This window comes from Tamandua tetradactyla, chromosome 19 (assembly GCF_023851605.1).
Source record: "Tamandua tetradactyla isolate mTamTet1 chromosome 19, mTamTet1.pri, whole genome shotgun sequence".
NCBI lineage: Eukaryota > Metazoa > Chordata > Mammalia > Pilosa > Myrmecophagidae > Tamandua > Tamandua tetradactyla.
In genome coordinates, this window is record NC_135345.1 from 65,077,018 (window position 1) to 65,102,985 (window position 25,968).

The 25,968-nt window shown below is 35.1% G+C and overlaps 1 long non-coding RNA gene across 1 annotated transcript in view; it reads left to right on the forward strand.

Annotated features, from left to right (window-relative positions):
• Positions 1 to 25,968, forward strand: part of LOC143663689 (uncharacterized) — a 148,173-nt gene that overhangs the window by 113,931 nt on the left and 8,274 nt on the right. Inside the window, exon 2 of the long non-coding RNA XR_013166123.1 lies at positions 25,727 to 25,836. This is a non-coding gene — a long non-coding RNA (uncharacterized LOC143663689). The remainder of the gene's footprint in view (positions 1 to 25,726; positions 25,837 to 25,968) is intronic.

Sequence of the window (25,968 nt, forward strand, 5' to 3'; positions counted from 1 at the left end):
CCATATTCTAATTATAAACTCAGTAAAAGAAGAATGAGAAATCAATGGAACTTGGAAAAATGTGATTTGATTAGTAAAATGTAATTTTAAATGCTTAACCTCAGTATGCAATGAATACGGTCTTTAAAATTTCTGTTGGCATCATCCCATAAGAATTATTGAAAGATTATGCACCTAGTTCACACATAAATTACTAAATAAGTATTTCTTAGAAGTTGAAATAGATTGTGTTTATAAAAATATGATTTATAACACTAGGTTCTAACTACTTTATTGATTTAGTACAAAGAATTAGAAATGATTTGTATAAAAATTATATATGGGCTTTATCTAATGTGTGCTAGAAATTCTGGTAGTTCCACAAAATGTTCTAAGGAAATAACGTAGGTTTCTCTGTCTTTTCTCAATTTGGAGCACCCCCATAAGGATTATAATACATGGAAGTTAATATTGACTCTCACTCTCTAGAGAAATACATTCAAGTCAGATGATTACAACAAGTTTTAGGAGTTCTATGAGCCTTAAGCTTTATGAATTTAAGATGTCTTAATTAATCATCATAAGAAGCATCTCCAAAGCTAACCTTTAACTCTATCACATTATTTAGCTTATCAGAATTCCATATGGTAGACTGCATGGGGAATTTTGATAAAAGTAAAATCAAATTCTCCAGAGGAAGCTGGCTAACAAAAGTAGAGGCAGAAATTCTTCTTTCTGATTTGTGAAATCCTTAGTTCTAGCTTCTACTGCTTCCAACTGATTGGATGAGATAATTCCCCACATTGCTCAAGGCAATCTCCTTTGTTGATTGTAGATTCATTCCATCAGCCACAGGCCCAATCAACTGATAATAGCTAAAAATCCATCTACCAAACACTCACATTAATAATCAAGCCAATGCCAGCTTGAATGAAAAACTGGACAACATAACCAAGTCAGGCTGACATATGAAATGCCATCACACTGTGGTGGACTGAATAACGGCATCCCAAAGATATCCACATCCTAATCCCCAGAATCTATGAATATGTTATTTCACATGGTAAAAGGGATTTGCAGATGTAATTAAGCTAAGGGTCTTAAAATAGGTAGATTACCCTAAATTATCTTGGTGAGTCCAATGTAGTTACTGTTGGATGATGAAAGGGGAAGGCTGAGAAAAAGAGATGTTATTAAAAAGAAGGTCTGAGAGTTGCAATTGAATGTTTTGCGGATGGAAATGGGCCACATGCTAAGAAATGTGAGCATCTTCTAGAAGCTAGAAAAAGCCAAGGATAAATTCAGCCCTATAGCTTTCAGAAGGAAGGATTTTTGACTTCTGATCTCCAGAATTATAAGATAATAAATTTGTGCTGTGTTATGTCACTAAGTTTGTGGTAATATGAAACTAACCAACTTACTTACATAAACTGGAGACTGGACTATTGTGAACAAAGGCTGTATCACAGATGATGAATTTTAGGAAACACCACATATGGAAATCAAGTGTTAAAAATTGATTTTCCTTGAAGAATCTCTGTGAATGAAAACAATTCGTTTACCACCATTTGGGGACATATTAAGAACATAAATCTAAGCATGGATTCTATGGTCAGTATTCCTTTGTTACCTTTAATCTTTGCTACTTTCTAGTAATAAAGACCCAGAACTTCATGAAAATTACCAAATCTTTCTAGACTCAGTTTCCTAATTGGTAAAAAATTGGGATATTAGGGGTACCTGATAAGTCTGATATGAAGACTAAATGTGAAAAAAGTTATGCAAAACACTTTTACCTATGTTTACCATATAGTATAGTAACTAAATTAGTAATTGTAATATTGAAGGTAAGCAATTAGTAATTGTGATAGTGAAGGTAAGAAATTATTATAAAAATAATCATAACAATCATTTAAGACAAATTTGAAACATGGGATACAGATTTTCTCCTAAAAATGTGATAGAATTGGACACTTACAAAGAAATAGCGAGTTGGACAACATTGTACCTCGTTTTGTGAATACAAATGGCTCATATTTTTTGAAAAATATTTTCATTTTGCATCAGTTTTAAAATTGCTTATCTTTTATTTGAATATTTTACTGTCAGGAATCTACCCTCATGAAATAATTATAGCTTTAGATAAAATAACGCACAATAATTTTCTCTAGACAGAAAAAATATATAAACATATTGTAGGGATGGTGTAAGGGTAGCTGAGTGATGGAATTCTTGCTTGCCATTTGGGGGAACTGGGTTCAATTCCTGGACCCTGCACTTCCAAAAAAGAAACACACTGTGAAAAAGAAGAGAATGCTTAAATAAAATAGGAACAATTTCCATGATAGAATGTTATGCTTCCTTTAAAAACTGTACTCTCAAAAATATTTTACTGGCATGATAAAAAGATACATGCCTATATAAAATATGCAGTAATATAAATTCAGGAAGGAAATATTATGAAACATTGCTTGTTCAATATTTCTCAGTATCGGAATTCATTAGAAGTTTTTCAGTAATATTAATATTTTTACATTTGAAAAAGTTTTACTTTGTATTTATTTCATTATCATAGAAAATCTTGCAAGTTTATTGATAAATACATAATGAATAATAAATTTCCACAAATTAATAAAGATTCAATAAATACATATTGTAATAGGACATCAAAAAGTCCCTATGAGTGATGGATATTATCTCTTAGAAGACCATAGTTTTCAACCATCATTGAGGATTAGAAACATTTGGAAATACAAAAAACAACAAAAATTAAGCATAAACAATCAAACAACAAAATCCTAGATCCACCACTCTGGAGACTGATTTAATTGCTGTGGGGAAGCACAATAACGATGGGATTTTCAAGGCTTTGCTAATGATTTTAAGTAGCAGCCTGAATTGAAAAGCACTATTATATTCTGAAGGATGGAAAGAGAGAAGGAAGGATAGAAGGAAAAAGAAAGAGAAAGTAAAAGGAAAAGAGAAAAGGAGAGAGGGGATAGGGAATGGAAGGAAAAGAAGGGGAGGGGGAGATAGGAAGAAAAAAAGAAAGAAAGGAGTAAGAAATAAAACTAGTTATATTTACTTTACTGCTTAGCACTTACTGATATAAATCTGCTCTCCACTCAGTGTGGCGGGACAATCATTTTCTAATCAGGTGCATACTTAGTCTATATCCATTTCCAGTGATTGCATTTGGTTCAAGGAAATGGCTGGTAGTTTTGCTAACATTTCTAGCCAAACTATTATGTTAAAGATTCTTCAATAATGAAGTGAAAAAAAATAGTGTTTATAAATTGACTATTTTGTTTTGCTTTTATTCAGACTTTACTTAACTGTGCATTATAATATCATCTGAAAACTTACTCAGAATGCTTTATTAGGAACCCACCACATTTGTAAGATTATGAAGAATTCCTCAGAAAAGTTAGAGGACTACTACCATAGACATACATTGGTAAACATAGAAAAATATATTTAGTATTTCTAAGTTCCTGAAGAAATATAAATCTACCATTCAGTTCTGGTATATCCATGTGTTGTAATACCAATCTTGAAATGATCTACATAAAATCATGATGAATAAGGAGACAAAGGACTACTTCTATAGTTACACAGTAAATAGGTCATTTTAGTAGGAAAATATTGCACCTTTCTAAAATACAAATTCAGCTAAAATTAGAACAGTGAAAAATCAATAGGAATATTTTTATACATTATTAGATATAAAGAATATAAACTATGCCTCATAATATGTTTAATGAAGTCATTGATATTTTGTAATGCCCCACTAGATCCATAGCCACTTAACTGACTAGGCATTTAACATTAAAGAAGTCAATATGATTATTAAACATTTGTAGTTTTCAATGAGTTGGTTTAACAGATATTGCTGATATAAGACTCTGGGGACATTTTGTAAAATTATTAGCCCTTGGAGTCAAATAAATTTATCACTCCACTTATATAAAGAAATATGTTTTAGTTCTTCTTAAAAACTTAGTCTTCTTGAACAGACTGGAAAAGATAAATCATTTCAATGTGTTTCAAGCAAACATTCTGCAAATTTTTGAGTTAAGATGCCAAAATACCTCTTTCAAACGAAAACAAGCATGCAAACTTTTTGTTTAAAACTTAAAACCTTGATTCTTTAAAAATGGAAACAACATTAATATGAGGATATAATTTTTGTAACATTGGCTAGGAAGTTTGAGGAAACTTTCTTCTTTCCTTTCCTTCTTTCTTTCATCTTTTCTTCCTTTTCTGCTTCATTCTTTTTTAATTTTTGACTAATATTACTTATAGGCTAGCCATTGGGCTATATAATGAGAAAAAGACTCGCTATCACAGATCTTAATCTAGTTTTGGATACACCATTTGAAAGCTATTACAGGGGGTGCAAGTGTAGTTAAGTGGTGGAATTATCCCTTGTCATGCTGGAGACGTGAGTTTGAATCCTGGCTCATGCACTCCCTCCCACCCACCGCCCCCACAGACAAAACAAGCAAGCAACCAACCAAACAAACAACAACAAAATTCAACATATAGTGCCTCAATAATGGGATACTTGCTTGGAAAAAGAATGAAATGTGCCCTCATATACAGCATAAAAAAAAAAAGCTATAACAAACTGAGGGACATAGTGCAAATAGCAATGGAAAAAAAAGATAAGACAGAAATATCTTTTGATGAAATATGCCTATTTGCCATCTAAAATTACACTGAAAACAAAACTAGGGGGTGGGGCTAAGGAAGAACAATGCAGAATCAATCAATCTTCAAGTCAGAAGGCACAAACAAAAACCCTGAAACAAGACTCTTGAATGTCAAAAGAACAAGTCATGAATCATGAATGAAAGGATAATTAGTGAAAGCAGAGAAAGAGGGGAATCGTAATCCTGATTGAAATTACAAAAGTAGCAAGGGACAAAGATTATAATTTCTTAAAACAATGGCAAATTTTGGATTTTATTGTAACAACAAAAGGGTGTGAATGATAGATTTTACGCAGGGAAATGACTATCATATCTCAAATTTAGAAAGCCTACTCTGGATGTAGAATGAGAAATTAACTGGAGTGGGATAAGCAAAGACAAATAGGTAATTTGGTGTAGGGAATAAGGGGACCCTCTGTATTGTCCTCTCAAACTTTCTGTAAATCTAAATCTGTTCTAAAATAAAAAAGTTCATTTAAAAATAATTGAAATAATAATTTCAAATTATTTTTTCAAATGTTAGATTTTAACTCCATTTTTCCTCTCCCTGCTCTAATGTGAATTACCTTTAACTCCTTCTCTCATTGCTCACCCATGTTATTCTCCAATACTAGTTGATTTGTATCCTCAAAGAAGCTGATGCTAAATTGATGTTAGACATGAAAGAAGTTTAATAGTGCAATACCAATAAGAATAGAAAGAACAAGATGAGATAAGGAGAGACTTCAGATCATGATGCCTATGTGTGAAAGGGGAAGAAAACGAATAAAGATTGGAAAAGAAAAGTATCAGATTACAGCACAGTTCTAAGAAAGTTGTAGCCATGCCAATAGAAATCCGCAAATTGCCCTTCAGTGGAACCAGACAACTCCCAGAAATGAGCCTGAACTAGTGTATTCACAGAGCTCTGTTTATTACATGAAAGCAGCCCATTAAAAATATGGTCTCCAGTAGATTCCTTGAAGATGGCTGAATAGAGTAGATCAAGTTCAGCCTTGCTGCAAGGAAAAATTAGAGAAAATATGAGAGGGCGACTGAGATGACAATTCAAGAGTGCAACTGAACTGGTAGAGCCTTCTGCACCACATAGGGTGGCCCTGGTTGCAAAAACTGAGACACTGAGAAGCAGAAAATTGGAGCTTAACGCAGAAGCATGGAGCCCACAGGAGTGCACAGATGGGGAAACAGAGACTAGGAAGTAAGCCAAGCTGCATTCCTTGAGCAACTACCTCATCAGCACAGCCCTGTGATCCACGACTCACCCCCCACCCCATGCATCTGAATCTTGTCACTCATCCACACTCCCTGTGCTCCAAGCACTCCTAACCCACCAACTCCCAATGTGCATACCTGCCCAACACCCCCACCCCAAGTGCAGCCCAGCCCAGCCCACCTTTCCTGCACCCCTTCTGAGCACTACCTACCCCTTCTTGCTCCCTACAGGCCGTCACCAGCACAAAGGCTGCAAGCAAATACATCTATACCCCAGACTACACACACCCTCAATCCATAGTGTCACACAGCCTCATGTCCCCACCAACTGAGCTCTGTGCATCAGTTTATGGCACTCCTACACCTGTGCATGCCCTTGGCCCCCAGTCATGCCCTTCAGCTCTGGGAACATTAGTTTACAGCACTCCTAGCTCATGCATGCAAATGGCTCCAATCATGTCCTTCAGCTCTGGGAACATCAGTTTATGGTACTCCTGGACCCATGCATGCACACAGACCTCAGTCATACTTCGAGCTCTGAGAAAGCACTAACCTGCACAGCCCAGTCATATCCACCCACAGCTTACAAAGGCATAACACTGACCCAGTGCCATAGCTCTGCTTATGTACAAAGGGCCCCGTGCCCCAGACCAATGCACACCAGTGTAAAAACCCCAAACTTGTGCACCCATACAACTATATCCTTCCTGGCCACTGGGTGCCCACATTCAAAAGCACCAGCATAACATCTCAACCTGTGTCTATACCTGCAGTGCAATGAATAACCAGACTGTTGTGCTCCACCCTGTACCCTGCATCCTGCTACATATCCATCCTGCAAGCACAAGACTTTAGACTACCAAAGGAAATTAAGTCCCAAAGAAAATCAATCAACGTATTTACATTGACAAAAACAACAGATCATGAAGCATATCACAATGCAGACAGATATAGCCCAGTCTATGACCAAATTAAAACACAGGGGGGATACAGATGTTGGAACAGCTAATTAAAGATGTTCATATAAATCTACTTAATAAAATAAGTAGGATGGCTAATGTCATGACAGAGACCAAGAAGACAGATGTGTATATAGAGGAATTTGAAATAGTAAATAAAAAAAAAAAAGCAGATATCATTGAGATTAAAAACTCTGTTGAAAAAATGAAAAACATACCAGAGGCATACAACAGCAGATTTGAAGAGATAGAAGAAAGAATAAATGATATAGAGGACAGGAAAACTGATTCCAAACACTCAAAACAGCAAATGGCAAAAAAGATGGAAAAATTGGAATCAGATCTTAGGGAAATGATAAACAAAACAAAGCACACAAGTATAAGAATCATTGGTGTCCCAGAAGAAGAAGAGGGGAATAAAGGACTAGGAAGACTAGTTGAGGATATAATGGGGGCAAACTTCCCAACCCTTATAAAGGACACAGATATACAAATCAAAAAGCTCAACAAACTCCAAACAAAATTAATCCAAATAAGCCTTCCCCAAGATACATATTAATCTGTCAAATGTTGAAGAGAAGCAGAAAATTCTGAAATAGCAAGAGAAAAACAATCTACTATACATAAGGGAAAATACATAAAACTGAGTTCAGACAACTCAACAGACACCATGGAGGTGAGAAGGCAGTGCTATGATATAATTAAGATCTTGAAAGAGAAAGACTTTCAGCCAAGAATTCTGTACCCAGCGAAATTGTCCTTCAAAACTGAGTGAGAGATTAAAATTTTCATAGGCACACATATTGCAAAAGAATTTGTCAACAAGAGACCAGACCTACAGGAAAAACTTAAGGGAGTTCTGCAGTTGAAAAAAAAAAAAAAAGACAGGAGAGGAAGGTATAGAGCAGGGCACAGAATTGAAGACTCACGGTAAGGGTAATTTAAAGGATGAAAAGATAAAGAGGGAAAAATAGTATGTATTTCTGGCAGATAAAATAAAAAGATAAAATGGTAGATTCAAGAAATGCCTTTTCAGTAGTAACTTCGAATGTTAGCTGAAATTTACCAATTAAAGATACAGATGGGAAAAATGGACTAAGAAATATAATCCAGCTATATACTTCTTACAAAAGACTCATTTTAGACATAAGGATACAAAGAGATTGAAAATGAAAGGATGGAAAAAGATTTCCCACACAAGTTGCAACCAAAAGAAAGCAGGAGTAGCTATACTAATATCTGGCAAAATAGACTTTAAATATAAAGTCATCAAAGAGATAAATAAGGACACTATATATTAATTAAAGGAACAATTCACCAAGAAGATATAAAAATCATAAATGTATATGCTTTCAATCAAGGAGCTCCAAAGTATATGAGACAGACATTGGTAAAACTTAAGGAAGTGATAGATGATTCAACTACAACAGTAGGAGACTTCCATACACCTCTCTTCTCTATAGATAGAATAACCAGAAAGAGGACCAAAAATGAAACAGAGAAGTTAAATCCCTTGATAAATGAATTAGACCTAACCGACATATATAGGTCATTGCACCCCAACCATAAAACATGAACGCTTCTCTAGTGCTCATGGAACATTTTCCAGATAAGTCATATGCCGAGACACAAAAAAAGTCTTTACAAATTTAAAAACATTGAAATTATTCAAAGCACCTTCTCTGAACACAATGGAATGAAGCTGGATCTTATTAACTACCAAGGAATGAGGACATTCATAAATATATGGAGATTAAATAACACAATCTTAAACAGCCAGTGGGTAAGAAAAGAAATTGCTAAAGAGATCAGTAGTTATTTGAAGATGAATTAAAATAAGAATACAATAAGAATACAACTTATCAGAACTTATAGGATGTGCAAAGACTGTGCTGAGAGGGAAATTTATTGCCCTAAATGCCTATTTTAAAAAAAATAAGAAAGAGCAAAAATCAAGGTTTTAACTGCTCACTTGGAGGAACCTGAGAAAAAACAGCAAACTAACTCCAAAACAAATAGAAGAAGAGAAGACTAAAACAGAGTTAAAAGAATGGGAGAGCAAAAGAACAACAGCAATATCATGGTCAGCTTCATGTGTCAACTTGGCCAAGTAGTGGCATCTGTTTGTCTGGTTGGGTAAGTGCTGGCCTGTCTGTTGCAGTAAGGACATATCATGGAATTAGATCATGATCTCACATCAGCTGCATTCACAGATGATTACATTTGTATTCAGCCAAGGGGAGTGTCTTCTGCAATGAGTGATGCTCAATCTAATCACTGGAAGCCTTTTAAGGAGGGTTCAGAAGAGACAGGCTCTCTTCCTGATTTGATTGACAAGCCTCTCCTGTGGAGTTTGCCTGGACCCTCCATCGGAATCATCAGCTTCACAGCCTGCCATGTGGATTTTGGACTCTGTGTTCCCATGGTCAAATATCACACTTTTATGAATTTTATATTTGCCAGGGTCCCCCATTGATTCTGTTTCTCTAGAGAACCCTAACTAATACAAGCAAGAATCAATAAAATCAAAAGTTGGTTCTATGAGAAAATCAATAAAATTGATCACCCATCAGCAAGACTGATAAAAAAAAAAGAAGAAAGGGGATGCACATAAAAAAAAATCAGAAATGAGAAGGGATGTGCTCTAGTTTGCTAGCTACCAGAATGCAATACACCAGAGACAGATTGGCTTTTAATAAAAGGGGATTTATTTCATTAGTATTTCAGAGGAAAGGCAGCTGACTTTCATCTGAGGTTCCTTCTTACATGGGAAGGCACAGGATGATCTCTGCTCTCCAGGCCTCTGGGTTCCAACAACTTTCCCCAAGGTGACTCCTTTCTGCATCTCCAAAGGCCTAGGCTGAGCTGCAAATGCTGAGATGAGGTATGCTGAGCTACCTGGGCTGTGTTATGTTGTGGTCTCTCATTTAAGCACCAGCCAATTAAGTCAAACATCATTCATTGCAGCAGGCAAGCCTCCTAGCTGACTGCAGATGTAGTCAGCAACAGATGAGGTTCACATACCATTGGCTCATGTCCACAGCAACAGAACTAGGTGCCTTCACCTGGCCAAGTTGACAACTGAATCTAAATACCACAGGATGTATTACAACAGATCCTGAAGAAATAAAAGAAATAATAAGAGGATACTATGAACATGTATATGCCAACAAACTAGACAATTTAGATGGAATGGACAAATTCCTGGAAATACACAAACAAGCTACACTGACTCAGGAAGAAATAAAAGATCTCAAAAAACCAATCACAAGTAAAAAGATTCAATCAGTCATCACAAATCTTCCTAGAAAGAATAGCTGAGGGCCACAGATGGCTTTTCAGGAGAATTTTATCAAAAATTTTAATAAGAAGTAACACCAATCCTGCTCAAACTTTTCCAAACAAATTGAGAAAAATGGAACTCTAACTCATTTTATGAAGCTCATGTAATTTTAAAACCAGAGCCAGGTAAAAATGCTATAAGCAGGGAAAACTACTGACAAATCTCCATAATAAATATAGATGCAAAAACAAAATATTAGCAAATCAAATCCAACAACACATTAAAAGAATTATACACCACTACTGAGTGAGGTTTATACCAGGAATGCAAGGATGGTTCAACACAAGATAATCAACTAATGTAATACAGCACATTAACAAATCAAAACGGAAACATCATATGAGCATATCAATTGATGCTGAAAAATTATTTAACAAAATTCAAAATCCTTTTCTGATAAAAAAAAAATCTCCGAATTATAAGAATCAAAGGTAACTACCCCAATATGGTAAAGTGAATATATGAAAAACTGATGGCCAGCACTGTACTCAATGCAGAGAGACGGAAAGCTTTCCCCCTAAGACCAGGAATGAGACAAGAATGCCCACTGTCATCACTATTTTGGGACGGAAAAGATTTATACACAGAAGACTATATAACTGTATAACATTGCTAAAAGAAACCAAAGAAGATCTAAGTAGGTGGGAAAATATTCCCTGCTCCTAGATAGGAAGGCTAAATATAATTAAGATGTCAATTCTACTCAGATTAATCTACAGATTCAACAGAGTCCCAATCAAAACAACAGCAACCTACTTTGAAGACTTGGAAAAGCTAGTTGCCAAATTCATCTGAGGGAAAGAGACCCGAAATAGCTAAAAGCATCCCAAAAAAGAACAAAGTGGGAGAATGAACGATCCTTGACATTAAAACTTATTTTAAAGACACAGTGGTGAAAACAGCATCGTACTGGCACAAAGATAGAAGCATTGACCAATGAAATTGAATCAAGACTGCAAAAATAGACCACCAAATCTATGGTCAACTCATTTCTGACAAAGCTCCCAAATCCTCTTAGATGAGACAAAATAGCCTTTTCAATCAATGGGCATAGAAGAACTGGATATCAATAGCCAAAAGAATGAAAGAGGACCCTTATCTTGTACCCTATACAAAAATTAATTCAAAGTGGATCAAACACCTAAATATAGGAACTAGCACCATAAATATTCTAGGAGAAAATGTAAGAAAATCTCTTCAATACATAGTTAATAGGAGGTAGCTTCCTAAACTTTACATCCAAAGCACAAGCAACAAAAGACAAAATAGATAAATGGGGAGCCCTCAAAATAAAATGTTTCTGCACCCTCAAAGACTTTGTTAAAAAGGTGAAGAGGCAGACAGCTCAATGGGACAAAATATTTGGAAATCATATATCAGACAAAGGTTTGATATCCTGGATATACATATGAAATATCATACAACTCAACAACAAAAGAACAAACAACCCAATCATAAAATGGGCTAAAAATAGGAATAGGCATTTTTCTGAAGAGCAAATACAAATGGCTTAAAAGCACATGGAGAGATGTTCATTTTCATTCGCTATAAGGGAAATGCAGATCAAGAGTACAATGAGATACCACCTAACGACTATAAGAATGGCTGCAGTTAAACAAACTGGAAACTATAAATGTTGGAGATGATGTAGAGAAAATGGGACACTTATGCACTGCTGGTGGGAATGTTTTAATGGTGCAGCCACTATGGAAGACTGTTTGGCTGTTATTTAGGAAATTAAATATCTAGTTGTCTTATGACACAGCAATGGCACTACTTTACATATGCCCAGAAAAGCTGAAAGCACTGACACAAACAGACATCGGCACACCAATGCTCATAGCAACGTTATTCACAATTGCCAAAATATGGAAACAAAGCAAGTGCCCATCAACAGATGAATAGATTAACAAAATGTGGTACATACATATGGTGGAATGTTATGCAGCACTAAGATGAAATGACATCCTGAAGCACATGATGAGTTGGATGAGCCTTGAGGACAAAATGCTGAGTGAAATAAGCCAGACACAACAGGATAGACACCATATGATTCTACTTTTATGACCGTGGTAAAAGTAAAATCAGAAGCTGATAGTACAGAATATAGGGGACTTAGAGATACATAGAATCCAGAAATGGATGAACAGTTATCTGATGAAGTTGAGCTTGAATGTAATGGAATAGACAGGAGTGAAGGTGGTTCTTTAGTGGGTCTATAAATAATATTACCATATTGAAGATAAACAAGATTGACATGGGTTGTATAGACCTATGTGTCTCACTGATTAACACTAAAAATATAAATCAGTTTTTGCAAGAACTACTTCAAAGGTACAAAGAGTGTTTAAGTCCAGGGTACAAGGGGGAAACTGCTATTGCATGTTATGGACTATGTTTAAAAGAAAAACATCAGCACTACCACAACAACAGCAGAGGTAAATAATGGGGGGGAGGGACAAGAGTTAAGAGGAGGTTTAGGTTTCTTTTGATGAGGATGTGTTTGTTTTCTTTCTCTTGGGAACAATGAAATTATCTAAAATTGAGAGTGTTGCTGGACTGTGGACTTTGGGCACTATACATGATCCCTGGTGACTGCAGGTGGCTGAAGAATACACTGACTGAGAAATAGATTGGTGAACAATGTGTATATTTATGAACGAATCTCATGCTGCTACAAAAAGGAACGAAGTCATGAGGTAAGCAATGATGTGAATGAATGTGTGGGACATTTGGTGAGGCAAAATAAACAAGAAACAAAAAGCAACAATGGTATGGTTCTCTTTAGAAAATGCTAACAAGAAAACAGGGGCCTAGATTGTAAGCTCTTATAGCAGACACATTTAGTCCAGAGTTGTAATGATTATATATATATATAGCCTATTAATTAGAGATAAAAATGAAGCTGAGCAGGTTGGGGTTACAGTAATTCAGAACAAAAAAATATAAAATGTCTATATTTTAGAACCGCACATACTCTTTGAGACCGAAGGAAAAAAGGTTTATTTGGTCTGGAACCTAAATTTACTTTAGCACATAATCTACCCCAACCTATCTGTGTAGCTCATTTGAACAATTGAAATGAATGGAGTCCAGAATAAGAAATTTAGAAGTCCTTTAATCCTGTATAGCTTAATGTAATGCCTGGATGCATCCTAGAGTATAAAAAGCAGATAATCAAAAAGTATTGGTAAAGTCCTTTGAGGTATGGGAGAAAAAATATTGAACAATTAAATTTTATCATCAGGAAATTCCTGATCCTGTCTCAAACTATAAGGACGCCCAAATCAATAGGCCATGCCCTTGATCTTGAGGCTTACTCTTGTGAAGCTTATGTAGGTAACGGAGAAGCTTAGCTTACCTATGGGTATACCTAAGACCTCTTCTGTTATTCCGACATGGCCTTACTCTCTCTAAGCCCAACTCTCCAAGTGTAATCATTGCCCTCCCCACTATGTGAGACATGACATCTAGGGGTGAAAATACCTCTGACAATGTGGGAGATGACTCCGGCCCTGGCACCATGGGATCAACAATTCCATCATGACCGAAAGGGGGGAAAGAAGTGTAACTAATAAAGTATCAATGGCAGAGAGAGTTCAGATACAGTTGAGAGTTTGCTCTAGAGTTTGCTCTTATGAAAGCTTCAGTGAGATATTTCTATCATAATTGGCTAAACCCCAACAAGGGTCATTCTAGCCAATCCTAACGAATAGCTCAGGCAATATATAAGATTCCACAAGGGTTCTATGCACTAGTGTCACTTTCCAGAAACTTACAACATCCATATGGGCCCATGGATCAGATAAGCTAAAACCTAGGAGGCCCATCCTCTCCAGAATATCAGATAATCCCATCTCCCTAACCCATATAGTGGCAGACCCTTCCAATATGAAAAAGTTAGAATGGCCATAGTCAAAACACCCCTAAAGACAGGATAGAAAAATCAAAGGTGATGGTGGAGTTTTACAGAGAAGATAGCATTTAGCAAATGATTATGGTTGCTGAATCATTAAATCAATATTTCTTATAGTCTCTAGTGTCTTAGGGCAGTTAGAAGTAAAAACCTAAAATTGTGGAATTGTAACCCATGACAAACTCTGAAATATGTTCTATAACTAATTGTGGTGCTGCACTTTGAAATTTATTGCTTTTTTTGTATATATACTATTTTTCACAGGAAAGAAAGAATAATAGTTGATTGTGGTGATGAAAAAATATTTAAACTTTCTAGTCTCCTATGTTCTGAAGAAGCTAGAAGTAAAAATCTGAGAGGTTTGTATGGTAGCCCATGACAAACTCTGGGATCTGTCCTTTACTTGTTGAAGAGTGCTTTGGAAACTATTGCTTATTTCTTTTTTTTGTATATATGTTATACTATACAATAAAATTAAAACAAAATTAAAAGGAAAACATGGTCTCATAAAAAAAGGTGGATGCTCTGGTATGTCCACACTTTTGTAACTATACGTGGCCTCCAATTCCACTGCTGAGGTTAACTTATTCATGACACCATGATGTCAGACCTGGGACTACTGAGAGTAAAGACTGGCTGAACTCAACTCACTTGAGGTATCTTATTCCTAGGTAGTTCAGTGCTCCTCTCTCTTTCATGCTCTCATGTGGGCATTGATCTAAGAAATAGGGATCCATAAATGTGCTCACCCCCACAGTTCTATCTTTTAGCTCCAGAGCTCCAAGTTCTCCCAACAGAGAAATTCCTCTTGCCACTGACTTTCAGAGCCATCCTAAGGGAATTTGTAGAATGACAGAAGTCCAATTTCAGATCACATTAATATATCAAACAATCTCATCTCTGAACCAAATAAGTCCACTTTTTTCTTTCAACAATAGGTGGTATAAGCACAACCCTTCAATAGATATTATTTAATGGAGAGGGTAAGTAAAATAGAAATGAGAGGCATCAGGGTCTGAACCATCTATTTCTATAACTTATTTGTGCTTTTCAAACTGCTTCACTACCCAAGGATCCATTTTCACTCATGTTCTCCCTGTTCCAATTCATACATATAAGGCAGGCCCCACAGATATTTTGGTGACTAATCCTGAATATGCTATTTCCATTATTTGATGGATTGCTGCTTTGACTGCCTGCCCAATATTATGACTTATGGATTTGTCAATACCAACCTCATGACGAATAGCATCAGTTGCACAGTCAGTTGATGTATCAGTCAGGAATGCAGTCCAAACTAGTTGCAAGAGCCTAATAAAACTGCCTTTTTGAATGATAAGCAAATCTTTAATGCAGCTAACATGACCTTACTCTAAACCCTCAGTGACTGAATTGTGACTCTTCTATTGGAGTTTTTCAGAGATTCTACATCTTATCCTTACTTGAAACCAATATCCCTTTTATTATATAGCATTCAAGATCATATGGTCTAACCAACAGAACCGCTTGTTTTGAATTCTGAATCTGCCCCTCTTATTCTGGGTCCTACTAAAAATTCTCAGCTTTCCAAAAAATATGATACATGTGCTGGAATAATAGTTGCTACATGCAAAACTCTATGAGGCCTACCAAGTGCTGTGCCTCTGTCTTTCTTGGTTGTGGGAAAGGCAAGGTGAAATAATATATCCTTAAACTTGTAGGAATATCTTGGTGTGCTAGTCTTCTGAATTTGCATATACTTTAATATCCCACCAGTGGCATTTACAGGTCTTACCAAGACAAACAAAGCACTTGCCAACATGTTCCCAGTTTCCATTAACATGATAGTATGCATTTGTCAGATTAAAAGCAGCAAATCAAGTGCAGGGTTGAGTGCGTCTCTTCTAGGAAACATACCACATATAAAAGTGCAGCCATGATTAGTGGTGTATTTTGTTTAAATTCACAGTAAGGAGGGCAACCATGATAAGCCATACAGTTGCTATAGGGTCAGACAGTTTATTAAAGGAGTTTATGATAGGGGTTATCATCCCTCAATTATTTAAGTCTTTGAGAGTGACACTTTTCTCTGCCATTTAACCTAAGATGCAATATTGCTTCGGATTGACTAACTTGGACACAGGGAGATAAGATTCAGGAGTTTTCCTTTGATGTTTCCTACCATAATAGTTCTTAGTCTTCTTGGCAAGGAACCAAAGGAAGGACTCTGCCAGCTTTCATTTTGTTATTTTTTTTTTTACATTGCCAGGCACCGGGAATTGAACCTGGGCCTCTGGCATGGCAGGTGAGAACTCTTCCACTGAGCCACCATTGCCCACCCTCTGTCAGCTTTTAAAAACAGCGAGCTTGATTACAATCTTGGATCAGGGAATGAACACAGTGTGAATCCATGAACAATTTACTGAGAGATAGCTTCATGCCACTTCTTTTCTCACTTGGCCTATATACATCCTCATATTAACTAAAATGCTATCTTAGTTCTCCTGTTGTCTCTGTAAATTTTCTACTCAATCCAAAATTTGTTGAAAATTCTACATGTCATTCTTTCCCCAATGAATAGTTCCTCTGATAAATGGCTGGGGTTGACTTTAGAGAATTATTAGGAGAAATGCTGCCATATATACTCCCTGCAGTGTTGTAGTGGTCTATCTCAGTGTGACTCAGCCTTATCTATTCATGTTCTCAAATACCAAGAATTAGAAACTGAGTGAGGGTTCATCATTTTCCATTAATGGGTTCATTAGCTCTTTAATTTTTTTATATATAGGTCAAACAGTACCTCAATGGCTATGCATCCATCTCATCACTAAGAACCCTATGGTTCTTAGCCACCTCCATTGATTCCTGTGAATCAAGGATGCATAGTTGTCATTCAGCTTTTCTATTTGTTTCAGTACTTGGATATATCTTATTCCTGTGGCTTAAATGCTGTCTCTTGGCTTCTGCTTTCTGGAATTATATTATCTGCATTATACTTAGGAACCCAATTCATTACAGTTACTCTATCATCAACCCTCAACTACAAAGGAGAAATAATGATAATATTTTTTAATGATGCCAGGAGTTCTATCATTAGCATGCTGTTCATTGATTTAGAGAAAGGAATGTCTTCTAGGCCCTCCAAAGGAATAGAATTAACTGACAGGTCTCCTAGGCTTACATAATAAATCTCTTTTGGCATGGGAACAAACTAAAATTTCAGGCCCCATCTTCAAACTCTGCCAATGGATATCTTTCATTTCCATCTCATGTATTGTAGATTATTATTATAATTTTTCATTTGATTTTTCACTCCCAAGTTTCAAGAAGAAGAATATTAAGAATATTAAGGCCAGTTCCAGAATATTAAATCCTAAATTTTAAGAAGGTGATCCATATTAGTAAATTTTCCCTAAAACTAGTTATGTGCCTCTATCCTTCATTCCAGTAAACCAAGCCCATTTCAAGTCATATTTTTCCTGTTCCTTTTTTTTTTTTTTCTTTTGCTAAAATATTAACCCAGCCTTGAAGCTATTTTGGTGGCTAATTCCTTTCTTCCTGAAACAATGCCATGGTTGCTGAATGAGACTATGCTGAGAACCGATCTTGGTGTTGATGCAGAACACCTTATAGAATGTGAGGGCAAATTTTCAAGAGGACAGATACATTATTTGAGGTATTCTCCTCAATAGAAGCCTCTACATATTGCCCATGAATGGGCAGGCTTCCATTCCAGTGCAAGAGGGTCAAAGTTCTCAATCACATCCAAGTAGATGGCTCATTCCCAATTTTCAGGGTCTCATTATTCCTCTGTCAAAGCTATACCAAGAAGAATTGCCAAAGATTGGAAAATGTGTTCTCTGCAATTCTATTGTCTGTCCCTCCCTCTTCTTGGGTTCAGTCAGTAGGAGATGAGTCTCCTTAAATCCTCTTTAGAGGAATTGTGGCTTTCACAGGACTTCTGGTTTTTACCAAGTCAGTCAATGACTTAGTGGTTGGCTAATTTGAACCTCTCATTGTCCTCCTTGAGTGAATCAATGGCACTTAATAATAACCAAACAAATCTAGAATCCCAACGACTACCATTTTTTTGCATATGATAACTAAAGTCATTCCACTTGTAACTCATCCTAATTTTAACACATGTAAGGACCTTAAAAGATTCTAACGTTATGCACACCAGTACTTATCACCACCGCACTTACCACAACAATGTAATTTAGTTGCTATCTTGTTAGTAAGCAATTCAAGTACAGAATCTCATCATGAGTATCTGCTTTCTTTGTCCATTTCTGGTATCAAGTTAGTTTTAATTCCCCACAAGCAGACCCTAGGAAAAGCATTCAGGTCTGATTTTTTTATTTAGGAGGTATTGACAAATTTATGCAAGGATTGGAAAAGTGCTACAGAGAAGGAAAGCAGCCAAAAGCAGATGAGTTAAGTTCGATACCACAGTAGTTGATGAGCTTAATCCTGTAGGAAAACTCTGGAAAATGATATTATTATCATTGTTCTAATAAAACAAAAATAAAAATAAGCATCAGGATATCTACCAAGATATTTTCCAAGCATGGAAAATTTTGAATGATATTTTATTTTATTTTTAATAGAACCAGAACCACAATGATATTGATTAGATTATTATTGTCTTTTGTTTCATAAATACTCTTATATGCTTGTGGTGATTTATAAGATGGAGCATGGTAGGCTGAATGTAAAATTTATTTCAAGGCTTAGTGTTTCAGAATAATCTGTACCCTAGGTCTCCCCTTTTTAAATCACAAAGAAGAATTTTGACTTTTAAGTAGAAAGAGGTTGCCATTTAAGAGATATTCATATTTGCTTGCTTAATAAGATCCAGCTTTGTTTCAGACAGCATTGAAATTGTTCAGCTTATGAATACGTACTTGCATTTGTTTGCATGTTACTATAAATAATTTTGAATAAACTATATTGTACTTTAATATGTAAAAGAGAATAATAATATTGCTATCTTTCTTTATTCTCCCGCTTGTGTACAAAGACAGTTATAGAATACAATTATGCTTCTTTTGGTAATTGACAAACAGATTGGAGTAAAATTTCAAGGAATTATAATATGCAGTTTTAGCATTATGTGCGTTTAAGAAGTACTATATTTCAAGTCATAAAAAAATAAGATTTGTTTCTATTTTATCTCCTTTCATAAATGATTATTTCCTTAAAGCTTGAGCCTAAAATATTCAGTTTCTCATGTATATGTGTTATGGTTTATAGTTGATAGTTCTGTTTGATTTTCAGCTAATTTACTATGACGTTCAATCAATAGGGAAATTGGAAATTTATGAAGTAAAAAATTGATTGAAATTAAAACTGAATAGTCAGAATTAGTTCAATGGAAAGTTTATTCTTTTAACCTTCTCATTCTTTTTTACTTAGTTGTTTATAGGGAAAAATGTGCTCAAGCATATAGTAATTATCTATTAATTTATAAAAGTTAGTTGAGTGGAGATTTATCATAAGAAAACAGCCCTAGTTAATGAGAGCTGGATGGCTATTTAGACAATGAAGAGCAAAATACCCAGTTAAGAGCGTAGATGGTTCCATTTTCTGAAAAAGGAAAAAAAATCCTCCTTTATTAAAAATATCTTCAAGCTATTCATGTGAATTTTTCCCTAATTCAGTGTAACTTGTGTCCATCTTAAGGCTGGGATAAATAGGCAAGATATGCTCTTTTACTAATTATACAGACATTAGAAGGTCACATCTGTTGGTGCTTCCATGATATTATTTACAAAGATTGTCTCACAACAGATGCTCATGAGAATTTCTGGAGAATAAAATACTATGAGAGCACAAAGGGTAATGACATGGAAATTTTAGGTCACAAATACATGCAATAGATTACTTCTATGTTTGAAATGGGTTTACTTTATAGTAACTACTTTAAAACATTATAGATAAGGGTTTTCATTGAAGGTAGAATAATAAAGGTGTGGTATCTATCTAACTCTTTCCCTAAAACCAAAAGATTGCAGCAAATATAACAAAAGTTATGAAGAAGTCTACCCTCCATCCAAATTAGAAATAGCTTCATTTTTTCAAACTGCTTTTATTATGAAATATGACATTTATACAAAAACAATAAATTTCAGAGTCCATTGTACAAGTAGCTAAGAATAGATTTCAGAGTTTGATATGGATTACTGTTCCACAATTTGAAGTTTTTGCTTCTAACTGCTCTAAGACAATGGAGACTGCAAGAAATATCCATATAAAGATTCAGCAGTCATATTCATTTGTTAAATCCTATCTTCTCTGTTATAATTCCTCCTTCACCTTTGATCTTTCTCTCAAACTTTTAGATTAAACCTTTCATTTTAAATTGAAAACTATTAACAGCTACAAATATTCTGCAATTTTGACCAAAGAAATGATGAAGATGGGAATCATATATTGGTATGGGATTTATTTACTTTTAACTTTCAAATAACTTATATGTTTAGCATTTCTGTATACATTTTTTTCAGATATAAAAGTCTAAAAATAATAAATATTCCTATATCTATTATTTAACAAAATAATTTAAAAATTATTAGTGCTGTGGAATATTCCTGGAGTCCATACGTCCCTATCCCTTCCTTAAAAAGTAACCACAATCTTGAATTTATATTTGTCCTTCTTATGCATTATTTATAATTTTGGGCATAGCATGTGCTTCTTAATTATCTCTTGCTCTGTGTGTGTGTGTGAGAGAGTGTTTGTGTGTGTGTATGAGAGAGAGAGAGAGAAGTTTAGGTACTTTGTTGATATTTGCTCTTCCTATTAGTATCATATTTGCGAGGTAATTTAGCACTTATTTTCTCTGTATGTATCTAAGTGGAATTCAATTTTGTGCTATTTAAACAATGCTGCTATTTACATGTTCATGGATTTTTTTGTGCAGCTGGTATTTTCCTCTAGATTATATACCAAATAATCAAATTGTTGCATTCTAGAAAATCTACATCTTTTCATTTATTTACTGCCAAATTTCTCAAAAAGCAATTGTATCAAGTTGCTACATACTTTATACATGTGTAAAAGTGTTCCTGTTGCTCCACCATAGTTTGAAGCATTGGTGTCAGCAAACTAAAAAATATTGGAAAGAAAAGTGTGGGCAAAGGTATCTTGTATTTTGTTTTCTTCTTTATTTGATGAATTATTTGTCAGTATATGCATGTGTGTGTGTGAAAAAGAGCATATTTTAATTTTCCAAAAATCAAAGGTTTTAAAAGCAAAGTGTTCTTTTTGCTTCCAAGCTAACTGTGTTGTCATAGATAATGATCTGTTTGACAACTACATATTTCAATTTGTTGAGAAGTTATTTATGGCCCAACCCATAATCAACTCATAATTATTTTTCTGGGCAGAGGGAAAAATTTTGGATCTATACTTATTAGATTCAAAACACTCTATATGTAACTTGTTGTTCAGATTGATATTATTTGGATCTTCTATATTCTTGCTTCATCAAAATATCCCCAAATTGGGAGGTGCAACTGTAGATCAGTGGCAGAATTCTCATCTGCCATGACAGAGACCCAGGTTCATTTCCCGGTGCCTGTCCATGTAAAAAAAAAAAAGAATTTAATAATAATAATAGTAATAATAATAATAAATAAAATAAAAATTCTCCAATTACAGGAAAGTTAGAAGTAAATTACATACATCTTGTTGACATGATGTGGTATCATCCCCAGACACATTAGAATGTTATTTCCTACAATAAAGTCATTTTCCTATATAAATACAATGAAATTGTTAAGATAAAGAAATTAATATTAATATCCTACTTCTATCTAAACCTCAGATATGGCTCATTATTTGCTAACTTTCCTATTAAGCCATTTAAAAGATAATATTCTAGATTAGAATCATATGTCATTTTGTTTGCCATTTATATTTACTCTTCTCCAATGTAGAATTTTTGTTGTCCTTCCTTGACATTTATGACCTTGAAACTTTTGAAGACTATAGGCCAGTTCATTTTTAGAAAGTCCTTGTGTTTGATTTTTCAAATGTTTCTTCATGATTAGTTTCAAGTAATACTTATTCAGCAGGAAAATAACAGGGATTCTGTTTCCTTCTTATTGTATCCTATTAGGTGACAAACATTTTCTACTAGTTACATTATTAGTGATATTAACTTTGATTGCTTCCAAAGGTAAGTCTAAAGCATGGACTATAAACCATATCCTTCCCTACAATATGTGAATCACCAATTTGGAAAGTCAACTACCGTCACCTTCATTCCAAATTTACTCCTTCCTTAGGTACTGTCTTCCTGCCCTAAGGTATTTTTTATAGTTTTTATTGTTACCTTATAAATAATAATTCTTCATCCTAAAGCTTCTATGTGCTTTGTATCACCAGACTGATATAATACAGAAATAAAAATAGCTCTGTATGGTGTATTGTTAGTTTTATGCATTTATGTATACATATACATATGTGTATATGCAGACACACATATACACTTGTATACATAGATACATAAATACGTACATGTCCATACATGCACGGCATATACACTCTGTCATGTCCAGTACACTAGAACCACGTGTAACTACTGAATACTTGAAATGTGACTATTATGACAGAAGTATGAAATTTTTAATTAAATTTAAAGTAAATAACCATATGTTGCTAGTAGCTTGTGTATCAGACAGTGCATACATATACACACAGATTCCCATAAAATTTGCTAATTTACAATTGTATTTATTTCTATGTCTACCTATGTATGTTGAAAACCATCAGTTCAGTATAATGTAATCATTTTGAATCCAACAGCATGGGCCTTATTCTAGTTATCATGGTTTCCATATTTCCCTCCCCTATTCCCATAATCCATATACATTTAATGATTTGATCAATTCAATCAATATCTATTAAATCTCTTGTCATTCCCTACTCATTCCAATTGTGTTCTGGAGTCCTCTCCCCCTTGATGGATGACCCTACTCTCTTATGCAGATGCCCTCTGTGAAATGTGTTGTTACAAAGGTACATGATAGGCACACAGGTTCAGAGCATAGCAGAATCTTTCAGCAAGTGATCCCCTATTACTTACATGGAATAAAGAGGGCAAATAATTCTCCTTGTCACTTACACAATGCAAAGAGTTCATAGGAGCTGGGGAAGAAGTCTCATCATGGCACATCTCCTGGATTGGCCAAAAACTACTCTGAGTTGAGGTCCATAGACTGGTAGCTCTGCAGACCCCAATTCATGTCAAAGAAGAGAGACAGCTCTATACTGTGTGAGTGGGACTTTGATCCATCTTAGGGGAGGGGAACCTGCCATTGAGAATTCCTGTTTTGATAAGTATCTGAGGATGCTTGTCCCTAGTTTCCATGTTTAAGTTTTAGTCAGAACTTTTCATTAGATGCAACAGCTCCCGGGGTAGGAAGGTAAAAGGAGAATGGCTTGTGTTAGTGATTTCTCCAGGGAAGGAGGGGAAGGAGATATATGCTAGATCATGGCCACTTAACAGGTGTCTGTGACTTCCCTGATGCCCTCCTCACCTTACTTTGCTTACCCACCATGCTACTACATCTTCCTCTTATATCCGTACTCTAATGCATAGCAATTTGAAGTTTTCCTACAAAGTCACGTTCCTCATCCTTCTCAGGATCTAATGCGCTACCTTAAGCGCCTCCCACATGAACACCCTCCTCAATGCACATGGAATCTCTCATGCTATATGAGCCTGCTACATCTCAAGGATGCCATCCTCTGACCAGAAAGACACTAATCTGTTCATCAAGCCATCCTCCTGTGCAGATGGCCTCATTACCCTGGGCTTTGACACTGTACTAGGCTGCCTTTCAAGGATGCTTTACTCACTGTGCTTATGTTTTGACCCTCTGTGCCGGGCTAGGATGCCTTCCTTCCCTAGCCTGGCACAGACTCTGCTCTTACTCTACCCCAGATATTGCCTTTTGGACTGAATTTCTCAGAAAGGAAATGAAATAGAAGGAAAATGGAGGAAGAAAACAATTCTCCTATTTTTGGTGGTTTTAATCCATCAATTGAATGGTATCTGTTGAAATATCCAATTACCATGAATTCATCAATTTACCCCCTTTTTTTTTACCAATTTATTCTCCCTGTATTTTCAGGTATTTTTTCAGTTGCACAAAGGTGTAAATCGTAATATTTCATTAGTGAACAAAACTTCTCTCATTATGTAGTAATTGTCTTTATCTCAAATGCTTTTTATCTTAAAGTCTACCTTTCTGATATTAGTTATCTATCCTGTTTTTGTAGATTTAATATAAGCCTGAGAGGTCTTTTTTCATTTTTTAAAATTTAAATTTGTATTTGTTTATGCTTTGGTTTTCAGTTACTAGTAGAATATGTGTGGGTGGTTTTTTGTTCTTAATCTAGTTTGAAAGTCTTATTTTAATAGGTATATTTATTAATTTTATATTTCTTATGAATATTGTCATGAATGGGCCAATTTTCCCTCTGTGCAATTTTATTATTGCTCAGCAAATATTCGTTCTTTCCTTCCACCATGGGAGATGTATGCCCACCTACTCCATTGATACTGCTCTTGGCTATGTGATTTGCTTTGGTCCATGGAATTGTACGGAAGTGTCAATGTGCCTGTTCCAAACAGAGTCTTTAAGCAACCTGACAAGTTCCTAGCCAAACTCTGCTTTCTACCATAAGAACAATATGTGACATATAGGAGATATTTTCTCAGCTAACATCAAAGAGAATCTTTGACCAGTTCTAAATGAAATCTATTGCATGGGGTAGGAACCTGTCAGTGAGTATGCAAACCAGTGGGTTAATACTGTGTGTTATTGTAGGCCATACATATTTTTTTGGTAGGTGCATAGTCCAGGAATACAACCCAGATCTCCCACATGGAAGGCTAGCATTTTACCACTGACCCACCTATACACCCATCATGCATATTTTTGGAGTTTAAAAAATAATATTAAGGCCGCAAAAGCAGAATAATATAATAATTGGTGGAGGAGTAGTACAGAGAAAAGGAAGAATCCAGAACTTCTGAAATTTGGAAGATAACCTCTTAGTGAAAGGCTGTCACATGTTATATAAAGACTTCTTGCTGCCCTAAGAAAAATTAATTAATTTGAAAAAATGTACAAATAAAATTGACAGATGGCATGGATCCATCTTGGATGAACAGAAACTATGTCAATTTGCATGGTATTTTGTTCTTGAGCAACCATTATTTTAATGGACAGAAAGCTGACTGGTAGAGCTACTCAAACAGCAAGGACGAAATATTCTCTATTGCACTTTTGAAGAGTTCCAAGAATTATAATGAAAATGTAAGAACTATCCAGAGGTGGAGTCGAAGCCATCATAAATAAGGGCCTGGCAAGCTATTACTAGGAACCCGAATTAGTGCCTAATCGAAGAATTTATGCTACCCTTCAAATGGAATTTCACAACATATTCTTGGACAGAATTTGGAATTTTTCTAGATGTCTGATCTAGATTTCAATTATTTTTCCTTTGGATAGAACTGTGTTTCTCCACTATTGTATTGAGTCTGTTGTTTTATCTTTTCTTTATTTCATTCCTTTCTTCTAATTTTTTATTCTTTAACTTCCAGATCCAGAAGAATTTCATCTTGATCTGATGTAGAAATTAATTATCAAAAGATCATGGACTTTGAGCTACATGTTCTGATTCTTTGAGATTTTGGAGTTATTTTTCTTAAGGGTAAGTGACACTTTGTATTTCATATAGATGAAAGGGAGCTAACTATGTATGATCAAGATCACAGCCTATGAGAGAAATTATATTATTTTTCACAAAATTCACTCTCTTTCTGTAATCCCCAACAGAGAAATT